We start from the raw sequence: 7,307 nt of genomic DNA on the forward strand, positions 1-7,307 counted from the left end.
ATTGTAGGGTCCGGAGTTTGCTAGGGAGGCAACCAAGAAAGTTGCTCTCATCCGAAAGAGGGTAGTTACGGCCCAAAGCCGATAGAAAGTTATGCCGATAGGAGGAGAAAACCTTTGTTCTTTGAAGTGGGCAATCGTAGGTTCCTTAAGATCTCACCTAGGTGGGGTTTGATGAGGTTCGGTAAGAGGGGTCAGTGGCCTTCGAGGTTCTTTGGGCCTTCGAGTTATTGGAGAGGATCAGGGGAGTGGCGTGCTGGTTAGCTTTACTGCCACAACTTTCGGGGATTCATTATGTGTTCTAAGACCATACCGTAGTGTAGGTGTTGTGGAGACACCATGGGAAAGGGAGGTAGAAGTCCGCTCCAAATATCCGGATTAATTCGAGCATGCTTAATGTATATTTCAGATTGTAATGTTTCTTTGTATTGAAGTGAAAGATATAAGGCTGTTGATCATGTGCTGTTGTGTGTTGTTAATCTACGCTTGAGGTTGTGAAAGGAAAATACTCCCTCCGTCCCAAAATATTAGTCCCTTATTCCATTTTTCGTTGTTCCAAAATATTAGTCCCTCTTCAAAAATCAAGTACAAAAATAATATAAATTTCCTATTTTGCCCTTCTTTTAAATTAATAAACAATATAAAAAGTACAATTTTGACATTGATATTTTCAAAAAATGTACTATCAAAAGGATAATTTTAGAAAATTAACTTTTTTCAAATGCAATAATTGTACTACCAAAAAAAGTTGGATTCCCCAAAAGGGACCATTATTTTGGAACGGAGGGAGTAAATTGCTATGGATGTGTTATTCCAAATGTTTAAAATGGAAAATTATTACCTTGGAGAATAATGATAATAGAACCTGATAAATGTTGGTTGAACATAATTGTTGCAATTACATAATGTTGTAGAAATGACCGTTTTGCTAGAACACTTTTGTTGGTGAGTTATTCAAATTTCGAGGACGAAATTTCCGATGGTGGGAAGGTTGTGACGGCCTGGTTCCTTTCCTTTCTTCTTCTTTCTTTCTTCGCTTCGTTCTCCATGTGCCTTCGTTGGGTTTGAGATGTCCGGGATGGTTCCCTAGATTGGAGTTCTAGTGTCCTTTTGTTCGGTGTTAAATTTTGTTTGTTCCGGAGGGTGCACGGGTGAGTTCGGGGTGCCGGGGATGAAGTTGAAACTTTGGGTTGCTGGGCCAGGACCGCACGAGCGGAGCCCTAGGCCGCATGTGCGGTATTGTGCCGCACGTGCGGTATGTACCGCACAAGCGGTGGAAGTGGCCGCACGAGCGGCCAAGCTTAACACCCAGAAATTGGCTACTGTCTAAGAGCGCACGAGCGGAGAAAATGGCCGCACGAGCGGCCAACTGGGCAGTCCGAAACTCTGTTTTTTGTATCATTTTGATCCAAATATATCTCACATTATACTCATCTCCCTCTCACTCTAAAACATATATTTCTCCTCCTTCTCTCTAGAAAACACCTCAAACATCTAAAACTCTTTGATTTTACTCATCTTGGGTCAAGAACATCATCATTCCTCTCAAGATCTTAAAGATCTAAGGTTGGGGCTTCACTTGGGTGATGGAAATCCGAGATTCTCTCTCACTCAAGGAGCTAGGGTTTCACATTTTCTTCATCAAACATTGAGGTAGGGATATTCTTGAGTTATATATACATGTTTTGCAAGTTAAGTGTTGATTTTGTGTTTCTATCGAATTTGTTTTGAAAGTTTTGGTTTTGGTTCAAAGATAATGAGATTTCTCAAATGAGGGTTTAAATGTTTAAATGTTTCTAAGTTGATCCTTGTGATTTCTTATTTATTGTTTAAAAAGGATGATTTTGATGATGTTTTCATCATAAAGTGAAGAAATGTTGAGTTGTTGATAAAAACCCTAGAAATTGGGGATTTTACTAAATAATGAAAATGTCTTTGAAATTATTTACTTTCTTGTGTTAAGAGGATGTATGAGAGTAAGATCCACCAAATGTTTATCATAATAACAACATACTTGACACATATGAGATGGTATTTTAACATTGTTGCTAACACTTGAACTTGTAATGAGGTAAGATGATAATTGTTGAGCACCATGGGTAATAAAAATTGAAATCTTGAAGGATGATGTTTGAAAATTTCATATAATCTTGTAATGTTGTAAGACAGTAAGTTGTTGAGTGTCATTGATGATGTGATGTAATGGGGAAATGAAATGAGAGATGATATGTTGGGCATGTTAAAAGGTTTGGTCATGATGGGTTGGCGTTGAGAACTTGTGGTGATGTGTTGAAGACACATGATTATTTGCGCAATGAAAAACGTATTTGTGAAAATGGAAAGGTATTTGTTTATTATTGTTGTTGAGACATTTTGGAAATAGAGAAATGTTATGAGATATTAATTATTGCATCTCATTTCCATTGAGTTTATATCATCAATGTGCATGAAGATAATTATTACCATTGTTGCATTCTCATCATGTTTACTTGAGAAAGATTATATTACCATGAGAACTAATGGAAATGTGTATGGGGTAAATACGTTGGTAAGTCCGGATAGGGGGTGTAGATGAATTTGATAAGTTGGCCTGAGTGTCCAGGGTGAAAGACCTGAAAGCCGCGCGGATAGATGTCGAGCCTTCCGATTAATACCGGTAAAAATGACGGTTTGGTAGTACTCGTAGAGTCTACTTGCAGACACCAGCCTAGGGATTACCAGTGTCGTATTTACCGCCCCTGTTGATCTAAATATTGGAAGTTTGAAAGTGATGAGATTACAAAATATTATTAAGAATATCTTGAGTTTGAAATAGCGCATTGAAATGAAATTCTCTGTCATCATTGGCACTTTCATGGCATTGCATATGCATTTCTTTTTAACGTTGATGAAATTGGCATAACTGTATATACTTTGTAAGATTTCTCTACTGGGTTTTATGCTCACCCCTATGGGAATTGGTGCAGGTAAAAATGTGGTGACCCCGCCAAGCTAAGGGTGTGGTGATGTTTGAAGAAAAGTAGTTTGGCTCCTATTTGGTTGTGATATTTGTTGTAGGCCAAGGGCTAATGTTTTTGGGTCCGAGAGACCATTATGTGTAACCGGGCTATGGCCTTGGAACTTGTAAGCCCTTGAGGGCCTTATTCGTTGTAATTTATTGATTTTCTTTATATGCTATAGATTGATGTACTAGTTGGTAAATAAATGTATAATGGCATGTGAGAATACTTGGTAAACATTTGGAACTATGTTAATGAATTTGGTTAATATCTCATCTTTGGAAGTGGGTTGATGTAATAGTTATGTGGGATTATTTTCGGGGCGTGACAAAAATAATGCAGTTAAATGTTTCCAATGTTCACTAATTGATTTGGAGAAAATTAATAGGTCATCAATCTAAACAATAGAAAAATAGCTAAATGGGTTAAATATGTCATTCATGATATTTTGAAATTCACTAGGAGTATTTTTTAATCCAAAGGGCATAACATTCCATTCATAGTGACCAAATGGTGTAGTGAATGCAGTTTTATATCAGTCTTTAGGGTGAATTTGAATTTGCCAAAAACCACTTTTTAAATCAAATTTACTAAAAATAATAGCTTGACTATATAGCGATCCCGGGTTTACCCTTGTTGTACAGTGATCCGGACATGTGTCCGTGGATGTTGGTAGTTGGTTATTATCGTGTTTACATTCCTTTTTCTTCATATTTGAGTTATAGGATGTGTTAGGCAGGTTTGTTACAGGTTGGTTGTGTTCGGGAGCCTAGTGTTGCTGCCCAGAATTTTGGACCTTCGCTCGAGCGAGGAGTTTGTCGCTCGAGCGAGAGTGGGGTTCGTGTCTGGTGGGTCGAGCCAGAGTGGCTCGCTCGAGCGAGCGGTTGCACCTGGTTCTGGACCTGAGAGTTGCCTTTCTTGGCTCGAGCGATTCCTTCGCTCGAGCGGTCTGGGTTTTTCTTCGCTCGATCGAGAACTTCTTGGCTCGAGCGAGAGTTTTCTGTGTCTGGTCGCTCGAGCGACCAAGTCTTCGCTCGAGCGAGCGTGTTTTATATCAGCGGACAGTAGCGTTTTAAACATCACTTTTTCACTTCCTTTCTTTGAGCAAAACCTAAATCCGACACTCTCTCTCTCTAAACTTACATTCTCTCTAAGATTTGATCTCCCTAGAGTGTGAATCTAGCCTAGGGCCTTTGTTGAAAAGATAGAGGGTGTTGAGAGCTTCGATTTAATCTGAAAAAGTTTGGATTTGGAGCAAGTTGATCTTCGAGTCTTCATCTCCTTTTTGGCTAAAACTTCAAGGTAGGGATATCCTACTCCTCTCTATGGATTTTGTCTTTAAATTTTGGTATTTTGAGATGTTGGGCTTGGTTTGGTAATTTTGTGAAAGTTTGGGGCTTTTGTGTAATTTTACAAAAGTTGGGATTTTATTCATAATAAACCTGGATGCATGTTTGGCATAGAGAAATTGAATGAATGTTAAATCATTGATGAAAATGGGACCTAAGGGTTGAAATGGTAATTATGGATAATTACATTATTGATTAATTGGGATAATTAATGGTGAGAAATGAGGAAATGAAATGTTGATTGAATATCCATTTGTGCATTTATTTTCTGTTTAGAAATAACTGCTTGGGCTATCGGTGGAGGATAGTCGTGATTGTTGTAGACAATGCATGATGATTAGGCAAACTGAAACTAATCAATGAAATGTGTCATGGAACTTGACGATTGATAGAATACATTAACTGTATGTATTGGGTGATTGTATATAGAACCAATGTGTTTATATACGTTATGTGTAGAGGAGGAGATAGGGGATGTACTCCGCGGTTTAGGGGAAGATAGGGGATGTACCTCTAAACCGGATAGTGTTGGGAGAAGATAGGGGATGAACTCCGTAGATACAGCTCATATGCTTGTCTAAAGAAGTGAAGATAGAGCTTATATGCTTATCTTTGTGATGTGTGGATATAGCTTATTTGCTTATCTGAGAATGTGGATATTGTTGTTATACATATCTGTTGAGCATGTGGGTAGTGCTTATATGCCTATATGTTGAAAAAGGGAAAATGAAAAGTAATTGGGACTTGTAAGTCGTTTGACATAAATATATGATTTATGTGATTGTATCAGTGTTGGCCATCTATCAATTGCTAATCTTTTAGTCATTGTTCATGGTTGGTTTAGTATATTTCTACTGGGCTATGGCTCACCCTATATGGGAATATCATTTTCAGGTGCAGGAAGCATGCCACCTCCAAGGACATAGCTGGAGGCTAGAGGCGGACATACTTTTGTCGCCTAACTTTTGATGTATTACATGTAACTTCAAGCCAAGGGCTTAATGTGTAAACGAGTTAGTACTCTTTTGTTGTAACCAAGTTTTAACTTGGAAAGCTGTAAGCCCGTAGGGCATTTTGTTTTGATGTTAACATGTAATACCTATGTAATGGAACTCTAATGAATAAAAGAATGTGGTTAGTTTATATGTAAATGCATGTCTTATTTGATGGGTTTAATGTTATTATTTTGAGGGCGTTACAGACTAAGTCGTTTAATTAAATCTTTTTTTATTAGGAATAGGATATCTAATCCATTCTAAAACAGCATTTAATGGTTTATAATTAATGACTAAGCGATGAACTCCTCTTTCTAATTCAGCATTCTTATTAACATAAAAAGCAGGATAAGACCATGGTGATTTACTTGGACTAATTATTCTATTTTTTAATAATTCATTAATTTTTTTTTTTACACATTTCAAGTAATTCATGATTCATTTGAATAGGTCTAGATTTAGTAGCAATTTGTCTTTTATTAAAATGTGTAATATATGGCAAAGTGACAACATGTTTTTTCCTATGCCAAAATGCAATAAGTAAAGTAGAGCAAACAGTTGATTCTAATTTTAATTTAAAATCATTGATTTGAGAAATAATAATTCGATTAGTTAAGTGTTGATCAATTCTTTTGTAATTAATTTCTTCTTTAAGAAAATTTAATTGTCTGGTTAATCTATTAATTGTGTGAGAAATAGAACAATCTTTTAATTGATTTAATTCTAACATTTCAGGAGGTGATAAAAATTTAAATGTAACAAGCTGACCTAAAACATAAGAAGTTATTCCTTCACTAGATGTAGTAAATGGATATAATAAATATATAAATGGTGTTCCTAAAATGATTTTATCAGTCATATTTTTTACTAGAACAAATGAGGTTTTAAAACAGACATTATTTTGACAAACATGAACTTTAGGTAATTTATATTTAATATGCATTTTACTACCACTAGCAGAAGTTAATTTTTCATGACATTTTTCATAATATTTAGTAGGAAGTAAACCTTCTTGAATACAATTTCAATCGGCACCAGTATCAATTAAGGCAATTAATTCTAATTCAAAATCATTAAGAACAATTTTAATTTTTGAATACCATTTTTGCATATAAATTTTATTAATTAGATTTAATCTTTTGTCTTCAAGATTTTGTGATTGATGTGATTGATTATCAAATAATAAATTATCAGGATTGGTAGGATCAGAATCATGTTCAAAATTATGATCAGATTCATTTGGAGATTCATGATTATTATCTTGGAAAGTATCTAAACTTTTATTAAGTTTTAAGGTAATAATTTCATCTTCAAATTTGCGGTCTTTATTTTGTAAATCTTTAATAGTTTGTTTAATTTGATTGATTTCTTGTTGTAAATCTTGGAGAGTAACTTCTTTGTGTTCATTTTTAAATCTTTCTAAAGTTTTAGATAGACTAATTATTGGTTTATCAAACTTAGGTTTAGGATCACGATTGGTTAATAAAGGTTTTAATTTATTAGTATATTTTTGTTTTAAATCTGGATCATCTAATCTACTAATTAATTCAATAAGGACATATTCTTCTTGATTTTGTATAGTAAGAACATTAATTTGTTTAACTGGTTTACAACAAACATCATTGCAACCTAATTCAATATTATTATCAGAATCGTCACTGGGTGAATGGTAATAAGATGAGGTACTAGGATTATCAGAAGAAGAATTATCAACAGATTGATTTAATTGAAAGATTTCAAATAATTGCATTTTTGATTGATCATCGATTTGGAGTTGATTAACTTTATCTTTTAGTTTTTTTTTTTCTTTACATTTATTAGAATAATGACCTTTTTGACCACAGTTATAACATGTAATATCTCTATTAGATTTAGATTTTGGATGTGATTTAGACTTATAATATTTCTTTTTGGGTTTAGTATAAAATTTATCATTTGATTTAGAAGGTGAATAATTCTTTTTGTAT

This window comes from Camellia sinensis, chromosome 12 (assembly GCF_055761805.1).
Source record: "Camellia sinensis isolate YWXY chromosome 12, ASM5576180v1, whole genome shotgun sequence".
Taxonomy (NCBI): Eukaryota; Viridiplantae; Streptophyta; class Magnoliopsida; order Ericales; family Theaceae; genus Camellia; species Camellia sinensis.